The sequence below is a fragment of the Narcine bancroftii genome, chromosome 6 (genome assembly GCF_036971445.1).
Source record: "Narcine bancroftii isolate sNarBan1 chromosome 6, sNarBan1.hap1, whole genome shotgun sequence".
In the NCBI taxonomy this organism is placed as follows: domain Eukaryota; kingdom Metazoa; phylum Chordata; class Chondrichthyes; order Torpediniformes; family Narcinidae; genus Narcine; species Narcine bancroftii.
This window is the reverse complement of record NC_091474.1, coordinates 238,607,614-238,625,962: the sequence shown is the minus strand read 5'-3', so window position 1 is coordinate 238,625,962 and position 18,349 is coordinate 238,607,614. Positions and strand designations below refer to the sequence as shown.

At 38.3% G+C, this 18,349-nt stretch overlaps 1 protein-coding gene across 6 annotated transcripts in view; it reads right to left on the bottom strand.

The window, feature by feature from the left end:
- The window catches only part of kif6 (kinesin family member 6), a 645,381-nt gene that overhangs the window by 615,896 nt on the left and 11,136 nt on the right, over positions 1–18,349 (bottom strand). The gene's annotated exons all lie outside the window — the stretch shown is intronic.

The window sequence follows — 18,349 nt, the reverse complement described above, 5'->3', positions numbered from 1 at the left end:
TGAAAAGTGCAAAATAATTCCTGCTGCAACACGTCAGATACATTCCAGACTTACACATAAAAAACAAAATTAATTTATGCATTCTATGAATAGCATTAGAATAATGAGAAATTATTTACATATATATATCTTCAAAAGTGCTTTTAAAATGCTTCACCACCAAGGTGAAGAGAGGGTACGTCTCAAAACATAGTAGCCAGGCTTCATGTTGACATCTTCCACTAACAAATTACAGTCCATTCTAGGTAACTTGAGAATAAGAAGTTGGAGGATTTTTATTTTAAACTGCAGATACTGGAGACTAAACATTGACCCAAGATTTAAACTTTTTTCTCTCTCCACAGATCCTGCCTGACTTGAATATTTCAATCATTTTTTTTTATTTTAAATATATGATTGTTTCTAAGACTATCTCCACACTGTATCTCTACAATCAGTCTTGATAAAAGATTCAGATCAAAATGTTGACTGACCATTTGACTCATGGATAATGTCCTACCTGCTGAGTTTCTCCAGCAATTCTTTGTTTGCTCTAGACCCCAGCATCTGCAGCTTTTGTCTTTCCTTCTAATCAATGATCACTAGTAAAGTACAAAAAATTTACAAATATCATGCCCACAGCCTTTGGAAAAAATTGAACTCATAATCTACTGGTGAGACCACATCTGGAGTACTGTGTCCAGTTCTGGTCTCCATATTTGAAGAAGGATAGACTGGCTTTGGAGACGGTCCAGAGGAGGCTTACTAGGTTGATCCCTGGGATGAAGGGGTTGACTTATGATGAAAGATTAAATCATCCAGGATTGTATTCGCTCGAGTTCAGAAGAATGAGAGGAGATCTTATAGAAACATATAGGATTATGAAGGGTATGGATAGGATAGATGTAGGAAGGTTTTTTGAGCTGGCCGGGGAAACTAAAACGAGAAGACACAGTCTCAAGGTTTGGGGGAGTAGATTTAGGACAGAGATGAGGAAAAATAGTTTTTCCCAGAGAGTAGTGAATGTTTGGAATTCTCTATCCAGGGAAGTGGTTGAGGCTGCTTCATTAAACATATTTAAAATTCGGTTAGATAAATGTTTACATGATAGAGGAATTAGGGGATATGGGGACAAGGCAGGTAGGTGGAGTTAGGTCATAAATTAGATCAGCCATGATCGTATTGAATGGCAGAGCAGGCTCGATGGGCCATTTTTGGCCTACTCCTGTTCCTACTTCCTATAACCATATAACCACTTACAGCACAGAACAGGTCAGTTCAGCCCTACTAGTCCATGCCGTAGCAAATCCCCACCCTCCTCGTCCCACTGACCAGCACCCGGTCCATACCCCTCTAGTCCCCTCCTATCCATGCAACGATCCAGTCTTTCCTTAAGTGTAACCAATGATCCCGCCTCGACCACGTCTGCCGGAAGCTCATTCCACATCCCCTCCACCCTCTGTGTAAAGAAATTTCCCCTCATGTTCCCCTTATAATTTTCCCCCTTCAATCTTAAACCATGTCCTCTAGTTTTAATCTCCCCCTTTCTTAATTGAAAAAGCCTATCCACATTTACTCTGTCTGTCCCTTTTAAAATCTTAAATACCTCTATCAAGTCCCCTCTCAATCTTCTACGCTCCAGAGAAAAAAGCCCCAGTCTGCACAACCTTTCCCTGTAACTCAGACCCTGAAATCCTGTCAACATTCTCGTGAATCTTCTCTGCACTCTCTCTATTTTGTTTATATCTTTCCTATAATTTAGTGACCAAAACTGTACACAGTACTCCAAATTTGGCCTCACCAATGCCTTGTACAATTTCATCATAACCTCCCTATTCTTGAATTCAATACTCCGATTTATGAAGGCCAACATTCCAAATGCCTTCTTCACCACACCATCCACCTGAGTATCAGCCTTGAGGGTACTATTTACCACAACTCCTAAATCCCTTTGTTGCTCTGCACTCCTCAATTGTCTACCATTCAATGTATATGACCTATTTAAATTTGCCTTTCCAAAATGTAGCACCTCACATTTATCTGTATTAAATTCCATCAGCCATTTCTCAGCCCACACCTCCAGCCTTCCTAAATCACCTTTTAATCTACGGTAATCTACCTCACTGTCCACAATACCACCAATCTTTGTGTCATCCGCAAACTTGCTTATCCAATTCTCCACCCCTACATCCAGATCGTTAATATATATATAACAAATAATAGTGGACCCAGGACCGAACCCTGAGGAACTCCACTAGTCACCGGCCTCCAATTGGACAAACAATTTTCTACCACTACTCTCTGACACCTCCCATCCAACCACTGTTGAATACATTTCACTACCTCTTTATTAATACCTAATGCCTCCACCTTTTTTCCTAACCTCCTGTGGGGAACTTTGTCAAAAGCTTTACTAAAGTCCAAATAGACAACATCCACAGCTTTCCCTTCATCAACCTTTTTTGTAACCCCCTCGAAGAACTCAATCAGGTTTGTCAAGCATGATCTACCCCTGACAAAACCATGCTGATTACTCCCTATCAATCCCTGTACCTCCAAAAATTCGTAAATAGCATCCCTCAGAACACTTTCCATCAACTTGCCCACCACAGACGTCAGACTTACAGGCCTATATCCCAGGTTTACACTTGGACCCTTTCTTAAACAGCGGAACCACATGCGCCACCCTCCAATCCTTTGGCACCACCCCCGTGGCCAGTGCCATCCTAAATATCTCTGTTAATGGCCCCACTAACTGTCCACTAGCCTCCCTGAGTGTCCTAGGGAATATTTTGTCCGGTCCGGGAGATTTATCCACCTTTATCTTTTTTAACACAGCTGTCACTACCTCCTCGTTTATCCTTATATGCTTCATGACCTCCCCACTACTTTTCTTTACTTCAACTGGTTCAACAATTTTTTCCCTAGTGAATACCGAGGCAAAGAAATCATTCAAAATTTCCCCCATTTCCTCAGACTTCTCACTCAGCCTACCCTCGCTATCTACAAGGGGTCCAATTTTATCTCTCACTAATCTTTTACTTTTAATGTACTTATAGAAACCCTTTGGATTTATTTTTACTCTGTCAGCCAAAGCCTCTTCATGCCTTTTTTTGGCCTTTCTAATTTCTTTCTTAAGATTCCTCCTATACTCCTTGTAGTCCTCCTTCAACTTCTCAGCTTCCTGCTCTTTATATCTCTTGTACACCTCCCTTTTTCTCCTAACCAAATTTCCAATATTCCTCGAAAACCAAGCCTCCCTACGACTTCCAGCCTTTCCTTTGATCCACACTGGGACATAACTACTCTGTACCCTCAAAATTTCTTTTTTGAATATCCTCCATTTTTCATTAACATCCTTACCTGAAAATATCGTCCCACTCAATACTCCCCAAATCCCCTTGACCTGTACCTTTCCTCCACAGTTAGCGCGACAGTTAGCGCGACACTATTACAGGGATTGAATCCGGCACTGTCTCGAAGGAGTTTGAACGTTCTTCCCGTGCCTGCGTGGGTTTCCTCTGAGCACTCCAGTTTCCTCCTACCCTTCAAAATGTACTGGGGTTGTAGGTTAATTTGGGTATTTAAGCGGTGCGAGCTCATGGGCCAGAAGGGCCTGTAACTGTGCTATATGCCAAACCTTTTTTTTTAAATCCACAAAATAGCCCTATAGAATTATTCTTCTGGTTTAATTCTCATCATTCCAAAGAAAGGCTGCAATATCTTTGTTTCTCACTCCTACACCACCAATTCAATACACAAATAAATAATGTGGGCTAAATTAGATTTTGGGTTCAAATGGCAAGTGCAGTGTGATCGAAGCACTAATGCCAAATATTCAAAAATACAAAATAACGCCTGCTCTAGCATGTCAGATGCATTCCAGTCTTACACACAAAACAAAATTAACTTATGCAGTCGTTGAATGAGAACTTCCTTCACTCAATCCTCTGTCAGTTGCATGTTTTCCCCTTGATAGCACGTTTAGACATTCATCACTGTTACGAGCCCTTCAAACGCATGAGCCCATTCTACCCAAATATCCCACGTATATTTTGAAAGGTGGGAGGAAAACGGAGCAGCTGGAGGAAACCCACTCAGGCATGGGGGGAGTGTACAAACTCCTTACAGGCAGCACCGGATTTGAACGTGGAATGCTGCCGCTGTCACAGTGTTGCGCTACCCACTATGCTAACCACGTCACCATGGGATTAGTTTCCACACATATTGCAATAAGATTACGTCAAACCTCATTCTTGCTCTGCATCCAGTCTTCAATAAACTAAGTTCTTTCAATTAAACAATGGGAAAACCAAAGGCATTTCCTGTGCTCAAGTCAAAGACTCAAGATCTTCGTCACTAATGTTGAACCTCACTTACATGTCAGATAGTTCCAAACTTGTCCTGCTATATAAACCCAAAGTTCAAATTTATTGTCATGCATGACATCATATAAAACCCTGAGATTCTTTTTCTGTGGGCAAGGCAGGATTTCTGATCACCGCTAAATGTAAATGAAAAAAAAAGAACTGTAAACAATCTGACTGAAATTGCAGATTTATAAATATTCAGTAATAAATAATGATCAAAATGTGAGATCTTAAATGAGTATCTGAATGAGTCTGTTATTCAGGAGTTTGATAATTGAGGGGTAGCAACTATTCCTAAACCAGGAGGTACGAGTCCTGTAGCATCTGTACCTCCTTCCTAATGGAAGCAGCAAGAACAGAGCATGTCCTGGGTGGTGTGGATCCTTGATAATTGCTGCTGCTCTCCGCTGGCAATGTTCCATGTAGATGCTCTTGATGGTTGAGTGAGTTTTGCCTGTGATGTACTGGGCGGAACCTTTCATGAAAATGAGTTTTTCATTTTCTTTCTCATCTCCAGATGAAAATACTTTCTGCTTACACCGCAAAACAAATCACCATCTTGTTTTACATTCTGTCATATTTTTGTTTCCAGTGACAGGCATTTTAAAGATAAATTGTGTTGACTCAATTGCAAATAACAATTTCGAACTCCAGTTCAAAATATGTAGATTACTAGAGTGTAGAGGTCGACGTGCAGTTGCCTTAACTTTACGCATAACAAGTAGGTTAAACTTCTCGTCAACTCTGCACATTACCATTTATTCAATGGTCTACAGTTTGGAAATAATTTTCCTCTAATAATTGCTTGAACTTAATTCAAACACTGAATTTTATTTGCTAAGTTCAAAAACACAAATCTGTTCTTTAATTTCAAAATAATTCTGTTAAATTTCAGTTGCTTCATAGTATATCAAGTAGAATTACTTGTAATTACATGCAATTATTCAGGATTTCCTTGTTAACTGCATTTTATCAAAGGATAAATTGTATTCGAGAAAATAAAAAAATTGCCAAGATAGCTAATCAGCAAATATTTCTTTCAACCAATATCCTTCTCCGTGCACTCAAAGTTTGGAAATAAGATGTTGTAATGGATATTTCAATACATTTTCATTCATAACGGAACTCCCATTTTAAATTAGATAAACATTTGCTTCCAAATTATGAAGCCAATTTTCTTATAATTTACACAAAAGCATCTTGATCTAAATACCTTAGAAATATAAATCAAGGCCAAAGTCTTGAACAGGCACCAGGATATTAATAAAAGCAGGCTTTCAATTCTGCTCTGGAATTTTTTCACTTTTAGTAAAGCAGATTTCATCGCAGTCAGGATAGCTTCAGATTTAAAACATCTTGTCTTGAGCATCAAGCAATCTTTTTAGGTGTTTATAATCTGCAGTTATTTCACCATAGCATCCTGTCACATGAAAGAATTCTCCTACTTAATGCATCCAAGTTAACTTTTTCTAATTTGTGCTCTACCTGTAATTTTGACTTGCTAAATAAAAATTTTAAAAATAATTAAAATACATAAAGGAACCTGAATTCATATTTTAAACTCTTGGTTACCAAAGTAGCTAGTAAAATGTGTCAAAATTTAAACAAAGTACTTACATTTCAATTCCACCTTTTATTATTTTATAGCACTGTTTATAGCCAACAAAAGAACTTTTGAAGTGAATATCCCTTATAGTTTTGAAAAAGTGTCAGAAAATTTACAAGTTCCCATAAACATCAATGAGAAAAGCTGCAGGACTAACTTTAGTTAACAAGCTCAGTATGAAACTATAAGCTGAGTTGTAGAAGACAGGAATAGTATACATAAGGACCAGTGCAAACGAGATAGGTGGAAGGTCAGCAGGTTGAGCAGCACCAGTGGGAGAAAAAGAATGGTCAATGCTTTTGGCCAGAAAGCTTCATCAAAACTCAATGAAGGGTTCCCGTTGAAAACATGGTCCATTGTTTATCACCCACTGGTGCTGCTCAGCCCATTGGGCTTCTCCATCAGATTCCAACAAGTGGCATTTCCTGTGCTACTTGCTGGAAGATGATCGTGCATTTCAGGAGGACCAGGAACAACCATCATCCTTCACTACATATAAACAACTCTGTAGAGCAGAGAATGGAGAGCACCAAGTTCCTTGGAGTTTATTTAATTAGTGACCAATCATGGACACACATTTCCTCACTTGGCAGGAAAGTGTAACAGCACTTCCTGAAAAGATTGAAGCAGAGAAGGCCATCAGCCACCATTAAGTCAACCTTCTACAGGAGCTCTTTTTAGAGTGCTCTGGATGGCTGCATCACAGTACTGTACTGTTGCTGCAGAGAAATGGATCAGAGGTCAATCCACAGGACAATAAGTGTGTCAGAGATGATCAATGGAGTCTCCTTCCGCCCCCCCACATCGACGTGATATACTGGGATTGTTGTCTGAACATTAAGCACCCCTTCCACCCTGCACTCAGCATTTTTAAATTGCTCCCATTAGGAAAGAGATACAGGAGTATCAGAGCCAATGCCACCAGATTGAGGAAGAGCTTTTTCCCCACAGGCATGCGAATGCTGAACGACCAAAGGAACTGCTCCCACTGACTACCCGAGATTCACATATTCATGAAACAATATTTATTGATTTGTAAATATGAATACTTATCCTGTATTTGTATTCCGTCTTCATTTTTGATGATTACACTAATGGGGGGGGGAGGGGGGGTTGGAATATGGACTGTTAACAATGATGTAAAGAGGCTCCAATATGAGTGAGTAAAAGCATGGCAGATGCAGTTCAACATCAAGAAAAACAGATTATTACCTGAATGGTGAGAAGACTGGGAAAGACAAAGATCTGTACAGAACCCACTGAAAGCAAGTAATGAAGACAAAAGGTCTGGTGCCCTTCACTGCAAGAGGATCTTAGTACTGGAACAACAATATTTTGCTCCCATTGTGCAGGGTCCTGGGGAGACCCCAACTGTTGTTTTAATTACAGCTGTAGTTTTGTTATTGAAGGAAGGAGGTTCATGCCATGGTGAACTAGAATGATTCGTGGGATGGCAGGACTGACAGATGAGGGGATATTACGTTGATTAGATGATACTCACTGAAATTCAGAAGAAACCGATAAAATTCTAGTAGAACTGGACACACTAAATGCTTTGAAGATATGCTCGACAGCAGGAGATCTAGAACTAGGAATCAAAGCCTGTGGTTGAGCACAGCGGGATACCATTGTACAACATCAAATAGTGATAAAATCCTGAAATTTAATGGCCTTTGCCCGAGGGTCTGAGAAGAAATGGCCTGGACAGACAGTGGAGAAATTAGTTCAAAATTCCCCAAATTGTAGAAACCTTCCATAAGAATGGAAACATGGAAAAGCAACACCTTTATCCAAGAAAGGAGGAAGATAAAAAGCAGGAAACTATAGTCCAGTTAGCCTCACATCTGTCACAAGCAAAATGCTGGAATCTATTATTAAGGAAGTAGCAACAAGACATTGATCCAATCAAAAACCAATTAAACAGAGCCAATGTGATTTTATGAAAGGGAAATTGTGCCTGACAAATTTATTAGTTATTTAAGCAGCAAATGTGGATAAAGGTGAACCAGCAGATGTCGTGCATTTCAATTTCCAAGTCTTTCAATAAGTTCCACATAAAACTGAAAAAAGAGCTCACAATTCATTGCCCTTCAATGGAGACAATGCGCCCAAATTCTAGAATCCCTAATAGATCATCCACTTCAAACGGGAGACCCGCTATCGAAACTAACTCCTATGGAAGCAAGTATGTATGTTGGGTACCTGTGTACAGGTAACATGGCATGTCCTTTCCTCTTCAGCACAAAAAATCCCTGGGTCGAATCAAGTCAACCATGGGAAAAATCATCCAGCTCAGGTTGTCTTTGGATTGACAGTGATATTGTTGGGTCAGGTGTTAATTTTATCCTCAACCAAATTTATGCCTTGAATTGCTGCCACGGCTGGTGAGATGGATTGATTATGATGCAAGGTAGGGAGGGGACTGTCACATAGATCAAGTAATAATAGAAAAAAGGGGATGACATTGGAACAAACCCGGAGGACAAAACAGAGGTGAGTACCCCCATGACTCTGCGCAGAAGGCGACGGAAGGTGTAAAGGGGATAAAGCTGCTGACAAAGTCCTCATTCGTTAAATTTCTCCACAATTTAATCTTTAAATGCCATTCAAAGTTGAGGCTTTAACCAGTAAAACTAGGCAGATTAATGAAAATCAGCAATCCTGAGTTGCAGAAACTGAAACCAACAAAAGCCAATATTTAAACAGGCATAAAAAAAAATACTTGGACAAAAAACACTTAGGAAGGCCACATTAAGTATACGTCAAACACAAACTTATTTTCCAGGCATCCGGTGCAGAATTTTATTTGGACACAGACAGAGTAGAAAAGTGGAAGTTTCCTGACAAAAGACGTCCAGTTATTCACACAAAAGGAAATCCAAATGCTCTCAGAAATAGATCACTGAAACTTAAAATGGAACACCCTTCAAAAATATAAAAGTAAAAACACAATTCGAGAGAAACTCAGCTGGTCAAACAGTTTACTTTATACAGCAGATACATAACCAATGTTTCGGACTTGAACCCTTCATCAAAGACTCAAGTTTGAAACATTGATTATGTATCTTTGCAATATAAACTACACTGTTTGACCTGCTGAGTTTCTCCAGCATTCAACCAGAGTGTCTGGAGAATTTTGTGCTTTACCCTTCAAAAATATTCTTAGTAAGTAGACATTCAAAGTCAATTTAAGATATATAAATATTTAACACAAATCAAGATCAAAATATCTAAATTTGGGGAAATGTTACGAAAGGAATAGTTGTATATTTAAAGTTGATTATTACCATCTGCTGCAGTGATATTTTTGACCATTTCGACCATGATCCATTTCCCCATCCTCTACAATTGGTGGCATGCATATTGGGACATTTTCCAACCATCGATAAGCACTGACAACACACAGAAAATCTCATAGCTCAACATCAGGAGTCCCTTGATAATCTTAAATACAAACATCTCTGAAAAATTTCACAAACCTGAGTTTTAATCTGAGATTCTTGGGGGGATGGGAAAACAAGGGCTTGGACCATTTTATTCTGCTGGCTTTATTGGCATCTGCACAAACCCAATGGGATTACTGTTCCATTGGGAGTGCAGGAAAGTGGGGAATTGTTACAAATTGTGTCAGATTAGATTTTCCATTGTAGAACAAAGCTTCAATGTAAATTTGACCTTTGGAGTGTGTGTAACAAAAGTTTATTCATTCATAGACTTTGGTTAATTCAAATGGCTTTACAATAAACATAAAATTCTGAAAATACTCAACTGGTCACGCACCATCTAAGAGAAAAGCAGTCTTCAGATCAATGTCCTTTCCTAATCATGGTGTTAAATGTGACAGAAATGGCCCTTTGGCACACCATGCCTATGCCATACTCGTCCCATTCACGAGAAAGCTAAAGGCAATAAGACCTCATACATTAACTTTCCTTTGCTTTCTACAAATGTTGCATAATCTGTTAAAAAAAATTCATGAAATCTGTACTTTTATTTCAAATTTACAACATCCTTAGCATCTTACACTTAAACTTTTTAAATAGTTTTTGGTGCATGAGGAAGTGCAGTTGCCAATGTGCGCACAGCAAGCTGCCTTAATTGCAATATGATAATTAATATACGGTGTGTTAGTTGAGAATTACATATTGCCCAGGCTGCACAATAAAATCAAAAAATTCATGAGATACTCAACAAGACTATCCATGGAGGTGAAAACAAAGTTAACGTTTCAGGTTCATGACAGAAGTGGAAAAGTGAGGTATCAAGTGTGCTTTAACTTGTATAGAAAAGGGAGGCATGGAGAGAATAATGGGGATTTCAGAGACAGGGTAGAGCCTTGAGAATCCAAGTCATAGAGCTGGTTTGTGGCATCTGAGGGAGAATGGTGAAGGTTTGTTAATCATGTGTCTAGATGAAGTGTAGAGAAGAGAAGAAAGAAAAAAAAGGGGACTAGGAATGTGTCATGCCAAACCAGGATGTGTTGAAAGTCCATAATAAAGACAAAGCAGTGAATACCCAGCAGGTCAGTAATAATATTCCTGCAGTGAATATCAATTGGTACAGGTTGACATTGTATAACACCTCCACTGTCGATCATTAGTCATAAAGTTATACAGCATAAAAACAGGTCCTTTTTTGTGTCAATTTGACCATGTCGATCCAGGTGCCTACTAAGATAGTCCCATTTCGCCCATATTCCTCGGAACTTTCATATCCATGTAACTGCCCAAATGTATTTTAAACATTGTAATTGTACACACTACTACCACATCCTATAGCAGTTATTTTCCATATATTTCTCGCCATCTGTGTGAAAAAGTTGTCCTCAGATCCCTCCACCTCTCATCTTACATTTATGCCCTTGAGTTTAAACTATCTATGCTTCTCATGAGTTTATAAATCACTTCAAGGATAACAATCCCAGCCAATCCAATCTCTTCTTATAAAATCCTTTATTACTTTTTCAGCATCCTTCCTCTAGGGTGGAAACCAGAATTGCACATAATACTCGAAGTGACGTCTCCTCAGCAATTTGTGCAACTAAAATACAGGTCTGTTGTCATGTTATTCATGCTCTTTCCAAAGGTACAGAAGCTTGAGTCTAGCACCTCCAGGTTCAAGAACAGTTTTTTTTTTCTAACATCGATCAGTCTCTCAAAACTCCCTGCATCACTCTTGCCTTTACATTACTTCATGACCACCAAAGATCCGCCTGCATGGTTTTTTGCATTATGATTCATTACTACTTATGTATTTCCCTCTTCCTTGCATATTATCTTTGTTTTTCTTCTAATGAACTGTACTTGGGAAGCTGCAGTAAGTAAACTTCCATTTCATCTGTGCAATGTATTTGTGTTCATGACAATAAACTTCATTCAAGTTCAAATTCAAAGTGCAACATGAAGTCCAAACTCTTTCAACCAAACTCATAGCCAATGAATATCTTCTTCACCACCCTGTTTTTGTTGAAACTTTCAGGGAATTATGTACTTGTACTGTTATGAGTCCAGAGGACTCCAAAACCCAGCAGCAATAGATGTTCACAAAGACAAATGGTGACTTAAGTAAAAGTTGCTTTTAATTATCTTTAAACACGAAAACAGGATGAAATGTTAACTTATTACTATTAGTTTAACGTAAACTAACTAAACCCCCTTCTAATTCTAAGTGCACGTGTATGTAATGTGTATACAGATTTTAAAAAAGTTATTTGATTAACAGTCCAATCTCACTTCTCACTCTTCCAAGTTCAGCCAATCCTTATACTGTGCACAGAATTTGACATTTATAAAGTTCACCAGGTTTTGGTGCTTGAAAGGAAAATGGTTACCACTCAGGAAGGTTCTTGTCGGTTTTCAGAGAGAGATTTGTTGTTCCAGGACATCCACAACTGATTCCTTCTGATCAGCCACTTCAGTGTCTTGCTGAAGAAACTTGCCCCATCAAGGTTTTCCAGATGATAACCTCTTTCTTTCAGGTCACCAAAGAATTCCTTTTCTGTTTCACATTTCAAGTGAAACATTATGCAGACAGTCCTCTCCTCTTGTATGGACCACAAGGGCTTTGAACAGGCTGAACTAAGAACTCACAACCCATCTTCAAAATGGGGTTTTTCCACAAGCTTCCGAGCTGCTGCTGCTGAACTGTAGAACTTTTACTCAATTCTCTCCCTCTCTCTCTCCCTCACTCAGAGAAAACCACATGACCCTCTTAGAACAGCCAACTACACTCAAAGAGACTCCAACTCTGGACCTAATCTTGAGTCCGTTCATTGTTGATTTCCAAAACAATAATCCATTACTCCACAGCATTTCCAATTAACACCTACTTGTAAAGTCCTTATAAGCATTCTTCAAAGTTTTTGCAAAGGCACTCAGAGCCTGAAATGTCTGGCTTGAGCAGAGCTCTGGCATTTTAAATGAAGTGTTTGTATCTATATGTGACCTAAACTAAAAAAAAACCTGCCACAGTTTATCTCCTTCAAAATATAATATACAATATTACATCATCTGTTACATTACTTTAAGTCTCCTGGTTCAACAGCAGTCCCACACACCCTGCCACTAACTTTATATGTCCTTCTCTAGTTTAACTTCATAAAATGCATCACTTTGCTATTCCTCCAGCCACTTTCCCAGCAGATCAATATGCCATTGTAACCTTTGAAACGTTCTGAAAATAAAATGAATCTTTGGATTGTAGAGAGAGATGTGAAGTACAATTCATCAGTTCTAACATAAACATACAGAAGAGAATTCTGCAGGACTAGAGGGATAAAAAGGATAACACTACAAATTTAATCCCATTATTTGAGTCTACGGGTGCCAAATTTGTAAAAAATACAGAGTATTTATTTTCTGAATCATAAGTAATATTTTTCCAAATGAATAGAACTTTGAATTTCAGCATGCCACCTTGGCATAGTTAAAGATATATTTGATTTCCAAGTAATAGCAATACTTTTTATTTTGCTTCCGCAAATGCTAATGTAACAAATTTCTATTGATAAATTGATAATTTCAGTTTAGGATTTGTACCTTCAATATTTCCTAATAAAAATGAATCCAGATTAATCAGAAAAACAACTCCTGTCACTTGTTTCAAAAAGTTACATATAGTCACCCAAAAAGGTCTCACATAGGGACAAGACCATTTTGAATGTATAAAAGATCTTAAATTTTTAACCACACCTAAAATGTTGATCTGATAAATCTGATTTCAATCTATTCAGCTTCTATATAAGATATAATTGAAGTAAAAAAATATATTGAACTAATCTATGATAAACATTGATCATTTATGGTTTGGGTTGTGCAAGGATGCCCTAAACAGAGTGACCCCACCGTCGCCAGAAGTGGGTGCTAACCATTCTCAGGATTTGAGCCATCAATCAACTAATCCAGGCCTATGTGTGAGAGATGGCTCGTGAGAGTTCCCTCAGGTCCAAGGGCATTGTAAATACTATAAATAGTTCTCTACTATAAATAAAAAGGTTCATTCTTTGGATTTAGGAAAACACTGATGTCTGTCATTTATCTCCAGGTCTAACAAGGTGGAAGCTTGTATTCCACACAATGTGTGCACAGCACAAATATTTGGCACATTTACAATAAAATTTTCCCATATTTGTTGGTCTATGCAATATTCAAATCTATGTCCCATCTTTGCCTAGATCTATATAATCCAAATTTAGTTCCTGATTGGAACAGTAAATATATCAAAGAAATAATGTTTTAACAGTCCCACTCCTAATAAGAAGTTCTATCTCAGAACAGTTAGACAGAAACATTATCTCTCAAATATGCTCTTAATTAAAAGTAACAGAAAAGAGCATTACGTGGCATAGCATATTTGTTTCTCAATTGCTCAAATTAATTGACTTCTTTCATAACAATCTTCCACATTTACAATCCATTTATGGTGCCATATATTTAAAAACTGATTATCTCTTAAAATAAAACTAAAAGAGGATTAATCAATGGCATTTTAGATGATATAAACCCTCCACAAATATTCAGATTTATTTTATTCCAAACATTAAGTAAATGCTTCAATAGTGGTGAGTCTTTATCGGTAATCAACAGTTTTGATTCTCATATATTCTTCTGCTTTCTTTTCTCCTATTTTATTCAGTTCTGTATTAACACATGCAGGCTTTCTTTTTTTCAAAAAGCCAGGAATCTCGTCTGCCGCTCAATAACAATTCCTAAAATTAGGAAGCTGAAATCCTCTCAATTTGTATTTTCACATAACATCTCCATAGAAACTCTTGCCATTTTACCTTTCCAAAGAATTTTCCTTGTTTATTTAATTCTTGGAAAAAATTTTGAAGTATTAATATCAGTAACATCTGAAAAAGATATTGTATCCTTGAAAATATGTTCATCTTTATACAATTCACCCTTCCAATTAAAGTTATAGGTAAATTTATCTATTTTTAATATCTTTCTCAATTTTTTAAAGACAAATAATTCAATTTATATAGATTCTTCAAATTACTATCCGTACAGATTCCTAAATATTTAATACTTTCTTTTGGCAATTTAAATGGCGTATCTCTCTGACTTTGAATATAATTACCTACTGTCAATGGCATAATTTCATTTTTATCCCAATTAATATTATAATCTGAAACTTACAGTGGGCATACCGTCTTCGTAAAGATGACTCAGGGTCAGTGAAATATATTAAAACATCATCTGAAAATAAACTAATTTTACATTCCTCCTGGCCCATCCTAATGCCCTTAATTTGTTAATCAGAATGAATCATCAGGGCAAGTGGTTCTATAGCTAAAACAAATAAAGCTGGTGACAAAGGGCAACCTGTCAACTTGATCACATTAACTTAAATGGCAGACACTTGCCCATTTGTTACTACTTTCGCTTTAGCTCTAATCCAATTTTAAAAGTTTAATACAAATTCAAACTTTTTTAACACCTTAAATAAAAAAAATCCTACTCTATCAAATGCCTTTTCTGTCTAAACCCACTGCAAATCTCAAATCATTTTTTTTTTGCACTAGATAAATTATACTGAGCAATCTACATTTTCAGAAGATTGTCTTTTTTAAAAAAAAACTGTCTAATCCATATTAATTAATTTGGGCAACATATTATTCATTTCTATTTGCCAAAACTTTTGCTACTATTTTATAATTGTGAAATGAGTCTATAACAGGAAGGTTTTAAATGGTCTCTATATTTTTTTCAGGAATCACAGTAATTATTGGCATTGAAAATTATTCTGGGAGAGTAGAAGTTTGAGAATCTTGATGTAGTACTTGCATAAATATAGAAATTAGTAAATCCTTACATTTTTTATAAAATTCAGATGGGAAATCATCTTCTCCTGGAGATTTATTACTTTGTAGAGAGCTCATTGCTTCTCTTACTTCTGCCTTAGTAAATAGAACATCAAGTTCTTCTAAACTTAGCCAAGGCAACTGCCTCCTGAACTGTCTTCCAAGGCTATATCAGAGGAGTGATGAATCAACCACACTGGAGGATGTGGAGTCAGATAAGACAAACTAGGCCAACCGATTTCCTTCCCTAATAGACAATGTAGTGCCAGTGCAGAATTTCATACTCCAATTACTGAAATGGAATTAAATCTGCAAACTTTTGAATTGGGGACATGAACCACTGATGAAAGTTGCATAAACCACAATGGTACCTAATGGTGGAAGATTTAAGTTAGTGTCAAACATAAAGTGCAATGTAAATCTGAAACATTCTCACTTCAGAATATATGCTTGTGAATATTTTATAAATAAACCAGTACAACAATTGAAATACAACTGAAGGTTTATTTGCAGACAGGATTGCATAAACCTTTCAGACTATTTTATTAGAAAACAGTAATGATGGATCTTTCAGGTGGATCTCTCGATGATTAACGAATACAAAATGCTACGTGATTTTTCAACACATTTTATTTTCACATAATAATCACAAAATTTGTAGAACATTCTTGAACTGAATGTACATCATCAGTGATAAAGACAATTCCAGGAATGAATGAGTTTTCATCGCCACATTTCGAATGTTGAAAGGCATGAACGGAGAAAGGTTGTTTCCCCATGGTGGGAAATTCTAGGGCAAGAGGGCGCAACTTGAGGATTGAAGGGCAGCCACTTAGAACAGAGATGCAGATGAATTTATTTAGCCAGAGGGTGGTGAATCTGTGGAATTTGTATCTATAGGTGGTAGTGAAGGTATTTAAGGCAGAAATTGTTAGGTTCTTGATTAGCCAGGGCATCAAAGGTTATGGGAAGAAGGCCAGTCAATGAGGCTGACTGGGAAAATTAATCATTATTCCCTCAGTATTGGTCAACAAACTCGAAACCCTCGGCCTCTGCACCCCTCTCTGCAACTGGATCCTTGACTTCCTCATTGTAAGACCATGGTCAGTATGAATTGGAAATGTCTCCTCCTTATTGACAATCAACACAGGTGCACCTCATGGATGTGTGCTTAGCCCACTGCTCGACTCACTCTACATTGATGACTGTGAGGCCAGGCACAACTCAAATGCTTGCTGCAAGTTTGCTGATGACGCCACGGTTGTTGGCAGAATTACAGACGGCAATGAGAAAGTGTAAAGGAAGGAGACAGATCAGGTACTTGAGTGATTTCACAACAACAACCTTGCACTCAATGTTAGCAAAACCAAGGAGATGGTGGATTTCAGGAGAAAATCTGGAGAACATGACCAGTCCTCATCAAGCCTCAGCAGTGGAGAGTTCAAGAACTTTAAATTCCTGGGGGTCAACATCCCTGAGGATCTGTCCTGGAGCCTCCATGTCGATGCAATCACGAAGAAGGCTCTCAGCAGCTATACTTTGTGAGGAGAAGAACCCGTATGTCACTGAAGACTGTTGAAAACTACAGGTGTACTATGGAGAGCATTCTGTCTGGTTGCATCACTGTCTGGTATGGAGGTGCCAATGCCCAGGACAAGAAAAATCTCTAGATGGTTGCCAACTCAGCCTGCAACATCATGGGCACCAGACTTCACTCAATTGAGGATATCTACAAGATACAAGTGTCTTAAGAATGCAGCCTCCATCCTTAACAAGCCCTAGTGCCCAGGCCATGCCCTCTTCACTCTGCTACCATCGGAAAAAAGGTACAGGAACCTGAAGATGAGCACTCGGTTGCTCAAGGACAGCTTCTTCCCCACTGCCACCAGATTCCTGAATGAACAATGAATCACAGACACAACCTCACTTTGTATAGAAACATAGAAAATAGGTGTAGGAGAAGGCCATTTGGCCCTTCAAGTCTACACCACCATTCATTTTGATCATGGCTGAGCATCCTGTTCCAGCTCTCTCTCCATACCCACTGATCCCCCTAGTCACAAGTACTAAATCTAACTCTATGGAACTGGCCTCAATCACTTCCTGTGGCAGAGAATTCCATAAATTCACCACCCTCTGAGTGAAAAGGTTCTTCCTCATCTCAGTCCTAAAGGACTTCCCCTTTATCCTTAAACTGTGACCCCTGGTTCTAGACTTGCTCAACATTGGGAACAATCTTCCTGCATCTAGCCTGTCAAATCCCTGAAGAATTTTGAATGTTTCTATTAAATCTCCTCTTAATCATCTAAACTCCAGTGAGTACAAGCCCAGTGGTTCTAGCCTTTCTTCATATGCAAGTCCCACCATCCCTGGTATCAATCTGGTAAACTTTTTCTGCACTCTCTCCATGGCAATGATGTCCTTCCTCAGATAAGGAGACCAAAACTGAACACAATACTCCAGGTGAGGTCTCACCAAGGCCCTATACAACTGCATCAAAACCTCTCTGCTCCTGTACTCGAATCCTTTTGATATGAACGCCAACATACCATTCATCTTTTTTACTGCTTGCTGCACCTGCCTGCCCACTTTTAATGACTGATGCACAGTGACACCCAGGTCTCTTTGCCTTTCCCCTTTTCTTAATTGGATACCATTAAGATAGTACTCAGCCCTCCCATTCTTTCCTCCAAAGTGGATAACCACACACTTATCCACATTATATTGCATCTGCCATGCATTTGCCCACTCACCCAACCCGTCCAAGTCACCCTGCACACTCTTAACACCTTCTACTCAGCTTACAATGCCACCCAGCTTCGTGTCATCTGCACACTTGGAAATGCTATTTTCTTTTTCCTCATCCAAATCATGAATATATATCGTAAATAACTGGGGTCCTAGTACTGAGCCTTGTGGTACCCCAATAGTAACTGACTGCCATTCCGAAAAGTACCCCTTTATTCCCACTCTTTGCTTCCTATCTGTCAACCAATTCTCTATCCACCTCAATACCATATCCCCTATACCGTGTGCCTTAAGTTGGTATAGTAATCTCCTGTCTGGGACCTTATCAAAAGCCTTCTGAAA